The sequence below is a fragment of the Alligator sinensis genome, unplaced genomic scaffold, assembly GCF_000455745.1.
Source record: "Alligator sinensis unplaced genomic scaffold, ASM45574v1 scaffold647_1, whole genome shotgun sequence".
Lineage (NCBI taxonomy): Eukaryota > Metazoa > Chordata > Crocodylia > Alligatoridae > Alligator > Alligator sinensis.
Window position 1 is genome coordinate 85,271 of NW_005842952.1, and position 10,782 is coordinate 96,052.

Consider the following 10,782-nt stretch of genomic DNA (forward strand, 5'->3'; position numbering starts at 1 on the left):
AGGGAAGTCAGTGAACTGCAGACTCAGGCTCTAAGTGACCTTATGCAGAGGAAGCAGGTAGGCCGTGCGGTATTTCAAAACTAAAAACTAGAAGTTGAAAAAGGGAACAAGCTTCAACTGTTAAGTGTGTTTTGCACACCATGGAACCAAGTTACTCCCTGTACTTTTCTCCTTAGAAATAAACAAGATTACTTTCCCCAAAAACAAGGGTCACAACATGCAGCTGTACCTGGGCAACCTCCATGGTTTGGTCATAAGCTTCTTTATTATTAAGCTTCTTTAGTAAAACGAAAAAGATTTGAAAAGAAAAACAGAGAACCCCACGTTCTTGCTGAGCAATGATTCATTAATCTGCTCAAGTACCAATACGGGCAGTTCAGTTTCCTGCTTACAAACAAGCTAAGAAATCATAACGGTTTAGAGTGGATCTCACTAGTGACAGCCCTCCATTGGAAAGCGGCCCTCTATGAAGTTTGCATTGAGCATCTCCATCCACAAAAAATCGTGAGCCATATAATATTGCAGTCACCACCACTTCCACTACGTCCAGTTGCAGAGACAAGAGGTCTTCAACACATCTCTGGTATAACAGATTTCTGAAAAGGGAAGGCTTTCACTAACACAAAAGTGTTACATCTGGAAATAAATGTGTAACAACAGGCAGCCTGCAGAATTAAAGCCATCGAGGAATTAACTCTTCTTCCTAGCACAGTCATTTCCAATGTCCCTACCAATTGAAGGCACTTCCCTATCTGTAGAATCCTCGTTTGCAACAGCATCTACAAGTGAGCCTACTGCAAGACGTGAAAAAGACCCAATTCCTTCCTGGGATTCTGGTACAAGAAAACAGATTTTCCTGATGGAGGGCCAAGAGAGAGTCAAGGTGGCTGCAGGCCTCATTAGCTAACTCCACAAAGCTCTCATTGGTAGAAAACAACCTACCTCTTTCTCTCTAATAAATACAGGATGCTGAAAAATTGTCCAACTTCCTCAACAATGCTTCTAAGAAGACAGAATCTCAAGAATTCCACAACTTCTGAAAGACTATGGGATTACCTGCAAATGAAGCAGCAGCTAAGACAGCCCTTTCCTGGGAAAAAGCAGTAGAGATAGCTCCAAAAGCAGGGCCCATTAGATCTTATGCCTCCGAAAAGAAAGGAAGCACTCTGTCACCTGCATAATTAAAATTCTGGAATTTATTGCCACTTGTTGGTGAGGCTGAGAATTCTGACTTTTCCTAAGAGCAATGCAACATTTATATGGATAAGAATATCCAGAGTTATGAGAGCTGGTGCTAGCAACATAAAGAAAAGATAAAGCATTGCCTTTCAGGTCTTAAACCAGTCTTTACTGCTGATATGTCAAAACCTTCACAGTAGTGCAGACACCACCATCACTGCCCATTATGGGGTTTCTTGCAACTTCTCCTGGAGCACTGAGAACCACTTGAGGAAAGATGATGACCCAACAAAAAAATCAAACGGGTCTGCTCCATTATGGCAATCCCTATATTGTATCCCTGCTTTGTTTTCTCTGCATCTCAGTATGAGAAAACTCACCTCCAATTCTGAACCTTTACAACCTTTTTCAATACTTTTTGTAAGGAACCATGACTCCAGCTACATCTTTCAGCCACAGGGATAGTATTTAGGCACCTGCCTCAAAGGGGATATAGCAGCCAAATCACATCTGGGGAGACCTTTTTAGAAAGAGACTTCCACAGTTCACACTGTACCCCACAGTTTTTGTTTTGCTGTGTTTTTTTTGCAGGAAAAGGTGCTAGAGACAATTTTTTTTTGGTCCCTATGGAATCCTGAACCTTGTAGGCATCACACAGCTCTTGGCAGAATGCTTCCCCCACCCCTGAAGACACAAAATACCTTTCAGGTCCTTCAGAAGCGGGGCAACAAAAAGGTCTCCTAAACTCCAGGTTTTTCAACAAATCTGCCATCTTGAGAAAACCCAGTGGGAAAATGTTCTGGTATCAAATTCAAGAACTGAAGTAGTTCATATAGAAACTGAAGTTGTTTTAAGCTAAGCTGACAGAAAAAAAAATTGTTTCATGACTATGCTAGGAAGCAGGCAGTGGAACTGAAAGACTATAAGAGATTTTACACCTTCCATCTTCAACTGTTGGGCTTGAAGAACCTGTACATACCCCCTAGCTGTCAACTCCTTCCCAAAAACAGCTCAGTCTACACAAGGAGTTAGCAGCCTAAGGCCCACAGAGCCACTGGATCCAGCCTGTGGAGCTGGGTGGAGCTTCAGCAGCAGGGGGTTTTCAGCAAGAAGTAGTGGTGGTCAGAGAAGTGGCCACCACTGACCTGTCTCAGCTCTGAACTGAATTGTTCCAGCCTGCCACTAGAAAATGTTACTGACTGCTGATCTAGAGATTATACACATCACCTGCTACAGACTGACTCTATGGAAGCAATAACAGGAGCAGGAAAAATGAATTATGGTTACTGGTGGCGTGGGATAATGGAGTGGTTTGGACATGGCAGTGGTAGGTGAAGTGGTTTGGGATGGGAGGGTGATGGAGAAGTGGTGGAAAGGAAATACATCACCACATTAAATCACTCTTCATCTCGTCCATCCCCTCTCTCTTCACCTCCTTTAGAAAACAGAGTAAAGTTGGGAAAGACCTAGCAAGTGGAGAGATCTGCAAGACAAAACATAACAGATAACACTAAAAATTACTATGTTTTCAAGCTAAAACAGCAATCTACCTGCAGTCATTACCAAAGACAATAATCAACTCTCTATGAGAAGTCAGCAGAACTCTCTTATATCACTTAGTCACCTTGGAGCATATACCCACCAATACAGATTAACGATTGGATAGTCCAGCTTGCTTTGTGTTGAAAGCAAATTTATGCAAATGTTGACAGCACAGCACAGCTCCTCATGAGATTGCATGAGTTATTCAACCAAAAAGAGTACTTCTAAATCTGGAAGATCACTAGGAAAACAATGTGTTCTGAACTGTAAAGATATCTATTCTACTAGCAGACCAATTCACATATTAAAGTTATGTGTTTTAATAGTGGTTAATCAAGACTCACTACTGGGATTTTGCAACCAGCAGAAAATAAAGATGCACCCCGATTCACCCTGCATGTCCTGTTAACTACAGCAGGCACTTAGAATCCCTTTGAATAGGAAGCTACTCTACACACTGTTCGAAGATGCTGCTGCAAAGGGAATAGCAGCCTCCAGGATGTATGTTGGTCAAGTCACCTAGAATCACATGCTTGAGCTGTTGCTCTTCTACCTTTGGAATGTGCAACATGCTCCCCATGGCTTAGCATGGCCTAGCTCGGTGTGCAATGCAGTCATCGCTCCTTCCTGCCCCTTTCATTCAGGCAGCTGAGCCCATAGAGATATGACAGGGACAAAGAACTAGATTCTTCCAGGGCTCTGTCCAGACCCTACAAATGAGTGCAAAGGTGCTGACTGCTCCTAGCATTTTCAAGAAAGTGCTCCTTGCCTGCCAGAATCAGCTGGGGGGAAAAAAAAAGTGAGGGTCACAAATACACCACCACTGTCACAGAAGGATTTAAATTTTCTGAGAAGCTAGAAGTTAGAAGAAAATATATTTGGCAATTTAAGAAACAAACATGTTTATTACTCTGCAATTCCAGCATCACTGCCACTTTTCAAATCCAACAAATCTAAAGGCTTTATTGCTTAACATACTTTACTTTGGAGCTGAAAAGTTACCTCGTGTGTAGCCCAATTTTTTACTCCAGCAATATAACCATTACCATTACTGTATCTGTTTCTGCAACAGAAGCTGAATAAATTGGTATTTGGCAAAAAAAATAATTAAAAGATGATAAAAAAGTATAAGCTCTTATGTAAAACATGTGACATTAGTCCTTTGATGTTTATTTTCTTTCTTGACGAGAAAAGCCATGTCTGAAAGTCATTTCAGCCCGAAGTTTAAGTCTAGAATTTTCAGAGGAAAGCATGTTAAGTTGCCCAAATCCCACTATAATTAAATGGGAATTGGACACTTAACTCATGCTGGCTCCTTTGAAAATCCCTGCTGAAAGCTCTGCAGAAGTAGATTCTTTTGGACAACAAAGTTCAAGAGGATACCCCACAGTCACAACTCTTAGTCAGAATACACTGGCCCTAAGGTCTGAAGATACATTGGAAGTTGTGAATTTTTAATCTCCAGCAAAAGATTCCTTCAGTTACCTTCCTCAAATGAAGCTACTTAGTGGATTCCACTGCTACATCCCAATCTGTTTGCACATAACACTTTCCCTGAACACGGTTGTTTCTTGCATGAAGAGGTATACACTATTGCATTGCATATGAATTATTTTATTTTGTTCATGAGAAAAGGGCTCTGGTAGAGCCCAGATGACCTTTATAAACAACTACCATGTGGCTGTCACTATCTAAACCACAGGGTAGGGATGAAAAGAAAGCGTGAGGGCCAAACCTACTGCCGAGGTGGTAAAACACATTTTTGTTCAATTCCCATTTAAACAAGCGGCTCTGGCATGCATCCCAGACCCAGAGGCTGCCATCTTGTGATCCTGGCTCAGAGCAGATGAGAACGATTTCCAAAATCATCAGGCTCATCTGGAACAATCAAAAGCAGAGAACTCTTAACTCAATGGGAAACTTTAATCTTAATGAATCCTCCTTGTGTTCCCTTCCAGAAGGATATAATTTGGATTAAATTAACAAGCAGATTGATACAAGTAAACTGAAACCCATTTCTATAAGAAACAGATCAAATGAAAGGCATTTCCAATGCATTAAACACTGATAACCTAACGCAGAGCAATTTGAGGTCTGGAGCTGGAAGGTTGTTTTTGGGTTGTTGGGGTGGTTTTTTTGTTTTGTTTTTTTTACTATGGAAGGTAGGAGTGGACCCCTCAAAGACCAGGAGGAGTAAAGGAGAGGAAAAAAACAGAGCATTCCCCAGCAATGAAGTGTATGAACCCAGAATAACAGCTCTACTACAGGGACAGGAAACCTAAGATGAAGGCACCAAACAACTTCAAGAGCTGGATTCAGGTACCAGGAAGAGAACTTCATATTTATAGAGCAATATAGGTGGGACTACAAAGAATCCAGACTCACAAACAGCTACTAATAGGAGAAATCATGATGGAATCTGATTCAGCATTAGGTTCTTTGATACAGCAGCGATCTTCACAGGATGCAGAAGAAACCACACATCTTACTCCCCCCTGCTACTAGACAGGAGTGTCCCTATGCAGCACTAACTACATAAACATATTTCTAAAAAAGAAAATTTCACTCAAGAAATAAAAGAGAAATTAAGCAAACAATCAAATTACATATTCACCTGAAAAGTAGTTTGGGCACTACTAGACAACTGAATGCTACATATAAGAAAGGAATGTAGCAGAACTGGTACAATGATTTAGAACAGGGGTTGACAACCTATGGCCTGTGGGCTGGATCTGACCCACAGACCCATTTAATCCAGCCTGCAGACATGGGGCTCTGGCAGCATTCAGGGGCGGGGGCTTCAGCAGCAGTCATTTTCTCGTGCTGTTGCAGGGAGAAGCACTAACTACAGGCACTCTTCCCATATCACCATAGGGAGAAGCAGCAGTGGCTGTGAATGGGCCCAAGCACCTGCCCACCTACCTCTGCTCCAAAATGGGCCACTCTGGCCTATAACCTAAAAAGTCTGCCAACCACTGACTTCAAATTTACATGGTACAGCACTTTACAGGTTTTGACATCTGTATAAATCAGGAGTAGCAAGAAGTTTGCCTATAGATCCATAACATGTAACCAGGGCAATGGTGGGGGTTGCATCCTATAAATTCTAGATCTCCTCGGGGACTTCTGGCTTCCACAGCCATTTTGATTATTGTCAACTGGCCAGTCAATTGACTGCATTTTTTGAGTGGTCAAGGGCTACTTGCAGACATGGGAAAATGGCGCTTTACTTTAAACTCAGTGCGCTCCTATGCTGAGCCCAGCACATGCCCAGAAGAAGCAGTGCATTAGCTGCACCCAGCTTTCCCAACATCTATAGATCAGGCGCTCTAGTGCAGCGTTTCTCAAGCCATGGTCACAAAAATACATGAAAGGGTTGCGAACAAGCTTTAAAAATAGATTCTCCTTTAAAAGAGAAAAATCTGGGAAACTGTTGCTTTTCCCTTGCATGCTGGCAGAACTCCAGCCTGGAAGGGGCTGCTTGAGGCCTCCATACAACACCCCCCCCACCCCCACACACACACATACAGACCCTGCTCCACAAACAGGGGGGCTGGGGCCTGGGCAGCAGCAGGTCAAAAGTGAGGGGTACTGGAGCAGGACTGACCATCGATGTTTACAAATGGGCCCAGGTACAAAAAAGTTTGAGAACCACTATTTTAATGGGCCTTTTTGACACTTTTATCTAATAGCTGATTGGATCAGCTATTAGAAAAAAGCACCAAAAAGCACCACTGAAGTGCCTGATTTATACAGATGTTGCGGAGCTGGGTTGAAGTAAGGCTCTGCTTCTTCTGGTAAACAGGGGGGGGCGCAGCAGTGTTTGCAAGCAGCCAAAGATTATAACAATTTTTTAAAAAACACTATATTTTTTGTAGTTTTCTTTACAGAAATATTTTTTGACACATTTCTTAATGGAAAATTTGTACTTTTCCGATGTATTATTTGGACATGTTGGCAAATTTATTAATTTATTTATTTTTACAATTTGACCGGTCAACTGACTTTATTTTATCTGACTGGTCAAATACCCAACCCTAGTTTTAATGTTATCATAAGACATAAGAGAAGAGTAGAATAAACTGAAATGTCAGAGAAACCTGAAAGGCTTTTTTTTGTTTCTTATACTACTTTACAGTCTATCAACATAGGTGGTTGACTCTGCTGTAAGTCAGATGCATTCATGTAACGAGATCTGCAGCTCCACTGTGAAATTCTTTCTTGCAGCATAACTGGCAAATTAATTCTTGGTAGAAGAAGTAATTTCATCTGAGTGCTAACTGCCATATTTCCTTGAATACAACAACATTTTTGTTCAAAAATTAGTCCTTCAAAATTGGAGCGTCTGTGTTAAGCTGATTTTCCACTCAGAATAGAAGTACAGAGATGCCATAAAAAGGATGCTGTTTCTTTTCCTTCGCTTCCCTCCAGCAGCTGCATAAAGACAGGTCAGAGTCCAGCAGGAGCAAACTAAAGGGAGAGAGGTGCAGTCACATCCTGCTTTAATTCCTGCTCAACTCAAAATTTAAAACCAACTACACAAAGCAGCAGTGGCATTTCTATTCAGGCAGTGCTGATGGAGTAAAATGGTTCACTGCGGTCTACCTGATCCTGCTAACTGCTCTTCATTCCACAGGTGTTAACAACCCTCTCCTTTTGTAATGGTCTTGATATTCCACTAAAACTATTCTTTGACCAATTTTGTTGTTAGTTAGTCCTGGACCCTTTTTTTCCCTCTGATTTTGCAGCCAAGCAGGAGGTTTTAACTCTTTTCAAAATCCTAAATCTACCCAGTCTTTAGCAATAGCTACAGTTTCAGCTTTTGGCCATCTAGCCAAGAGGTGCTGTCAATTCAACTGTGAAAGGGTTAAAACTGCAGCTTCTTCCTGAGTAGGAAAGGGAGGATAAGCGAACTAAAAATTAGTTTCTCTCTCTACTCTACGCAGCTTCAAATCCAGACACATCGTTTTTTTTTTTTTGTCATTCTGACTTCCCAAAAACAGGTACATTTCTTATTTGGGGGGTGTGTGGTATGCAAGAAAATATGGTATGTTGTGGTAGTAACCGTGTGATTGTATCTATGGGTATGTGTAGACGAAACGGGAGCCCTAAACTGAAGCAGTGGATTTTTAAAAACACTGCTTCAATTTAGGGCCGATTAAACCCCCATGTCGCGCACACACCCTGCTGACTTACCGGCGGCAGGGAGGGGAGGGTGAGTTGCCAGTGGGCAGAGTGGTTCATGGGCTGCAGCGGTGCTGGTGCTTCCCTCTGCACCAGCAGCGGCCCCTCCCCCAGGCAGCACCCGCCCACAGGCACCCAGCTCGGGTGGGCCCAGGAGGCATCAGAGCCAAGGACGGAAACAGAGGGAGACCGCACGGCTTAGGCAGACAGGCAGGCTCCAAGGGCTTCCTGCAGAGCTGCACGGAGTCCAGTGCTTCGCTCCACGGCTGTAGGTGCAGCAAACTGAAACTCCTCCAAGGAGTTTTAGTTTGCTGTGCCCTCAAGTCATTTAAGGTGAATTCCGCCGTCCAATTTCCTACAGCGACTGGAATTAATGCGTAATACGCCGCCAAGTTATGCAAACACCAACACCATTAAAGCAGTGCAAAAGCATTTAGCCCACTTTAAAGAGTGTTGTGCACACACACCCCTCGTTTAGTCTACACATGGCCTATGCTCCCAATTATTCTGAACTCACAGTTTCTACAGTTTAAAGAGTTTCAAAAGCTATTACTCCTGCAAGGTAAAAAAAAACAAAAACAAACAACCCCCCCAGAAAACACATAGCATTAATCAATCTGCAACCTCAACTTTATCATGGGACTAAGGAAGAAGGTAGGGCCAAGTGGCACCTTAAGGCATTTATAATTGTGCTCTAGGAGTGGGGAGGGGAGAGGGGCACCTTAATTAGAGCGGCTCCAAGAGCTTTAGATAAAGTGCCTCCACCGCCATTTTGAAGCACAGGGATGTTGATACACAAGACGCGGGAGGCTGCTGAAGCACTGTAACTGCCATGCTCCAGCAGACTTGATTAAGCGCATCAGAGCAGCCTCCCTGCTCGTGTATAGGGACCCTTAGAAGTTAAAGGAATTAAACCAAAACCTCTTCTTTAAACTTGTCCCATAAAGGAAAGGGAACAAGGTTTGGAGCTCTCCTCCTTAGGTAGGAAGGGAACCTCATTCATGCACATAAGATCACCAGGTGGGCAATCCATCACCTGCAGATGGTGGGATGTAAACAAGATGGCTCCAAACTACATTCAGCAAGCCTTGAGAGTTTAAACATGGCCCCAACCTGCCCACAAGGCTTAAGAGGGTCACAGCCCATCTTCACCAAACCCCTACCCCATCTGCCACTTGAACCTTCCAAGGAGACGGTGGGTAGCTGATGCCAATTCAAATCCCCAAAGCCAAGCTCTATTCATTGCACTCTCAGAAGACACAGAAGCCTTTCTCAAGGGACCATTAGTTTCAGAGGCTCATGAAGGGGTCACCCATGTGCTTCAACAACTCTAAAGCTCAGGAAAACCCCCAAATTAGTATAGGGCTTGCAAAGGCTGCAGCAAACAAACATTTAGTAGCTGGTACAAACAAAGCTTTTAGATACAAATGGAATTGCCAATTTTTTGCAACCTTCCTGTGCTCCACTCATACACCACCTGTCCTCTCCATCCCTCCAAGTCTCCCCCTTCTTACAGATTTCCAGAGTACATACAAGGAACAGAGACTCGGGGGAGGAAGAGAGGTGGAGATAGAAACACGCACACACCAAAAACTGAGGTTTATATTGGAAAAGAGGTTATCCACCTTACATTTTGATTAAAAGAAATTTAAAAATGTCCATCAAGAACCCTCCTGTATGACTGGTTTACAGTGAGAATGGTGTTCTTTACCAGGAAACAGCTTCAAAACCTTCAGTCCCCACATTAATTCTGTCTGAGCAGCTGATCTTTACAAATGTTCTTATTTTTTAAAAATTGATCTAACCAAATAATTCTGATAACTGTACACTAAACCTTGTAGGAAAGTGCAGTTAAGCCTAATTCTTTTCTTATAAGGAGCAAAGAGTGTTAGGCATTCAAACCAGTACACAATTCATGAAAAAAATGTCCAATTCATATATAAGGTGACTCCAGATCTAGCTTATAGTTATGAGGCCATTCCTTTACTTGTGAATTGAGAACTGGGAAGGCTGGAGAGTGGGGGTGCTGGAATCATGCTCAAACTTAGCTGCAATCTAAGCCAAGAAGTGGCTGTATCAGTCTATAATTTGGCCAACTGTTTGCTTTTGCTAGAGGGCAAAGAATAATTTTGTGATTCAATATAAAGCAGTGCTTCCTATAGGTTGTTTCCTTATATCATGCACAATACTTTCCTAAGCTCCACTTGGACTGTTACAGAGCTCAGCTGCATGGTGTGGTTGGGTTAATGCTATAAAGGTGACAACAATCCTGCAGTAGCTACATGGGCACAATTTGAGTGAAGTTTTGCTCCTACCTGCTCAGTGGCATTCTTTTTTCAATTTACAGTAACTTCATTATTTAGCAGTCTCACAAGCAGAGAAGAGAAATGACATAACAGCAGCAGAAGACTCCTATACTATGAGCTACTTTCCCCGCTTGTATGTCCTACCCCAGATCTAATCTGTGGGCCCCACTATTGAAAACCTAGGTCTACGCTAAGACCACTTTGTCGGTCTAGAAACACCAGTATGGGATACTTGCAAAATGGACAAAAACCAGCAAAGTTGCACTGTGTATCACTGTAACAAATATACCCCACACCCTGCTAAGGGAAACAATCTATACCAGGAAAAGTACAGGTTTTCTGGTAAAACAGCAACTATGTTGAGAGCTTCTACCAATACAGCTGTTATGCAGCATTCAAACCTTTTCACACCCCTGCCCAGCACAGAGCTGTGCTGTCAGATATCTACACCTTAGACAAAGCCTGAAGTAGAGAATTAGGAATTTACCCTCTTTTGATGCAGCAGCTTTGATGTCGACAGTCAACTGCTAAGAACTGCACTGACACCCCTTGTTACAGGCTGGTGAAACAG

General features: G+C 42.7%; 1 protein-coding gene across 1 annotated transcript in view; it reads right to left on the bottom strand.

Annotated features, from left to right (window-relative positions):
* Positions 1-10,782, bottom strand: part of NOTCH2 (notch 2) — a gene marked incomplete at its 5' end in the record, with an annotated part of 128,595 nt that overhangs the window by 80,408 nt on the left and 37,405 nt on the right. The gene's annotated exons all lie outside the window — the stretch shown is intronic.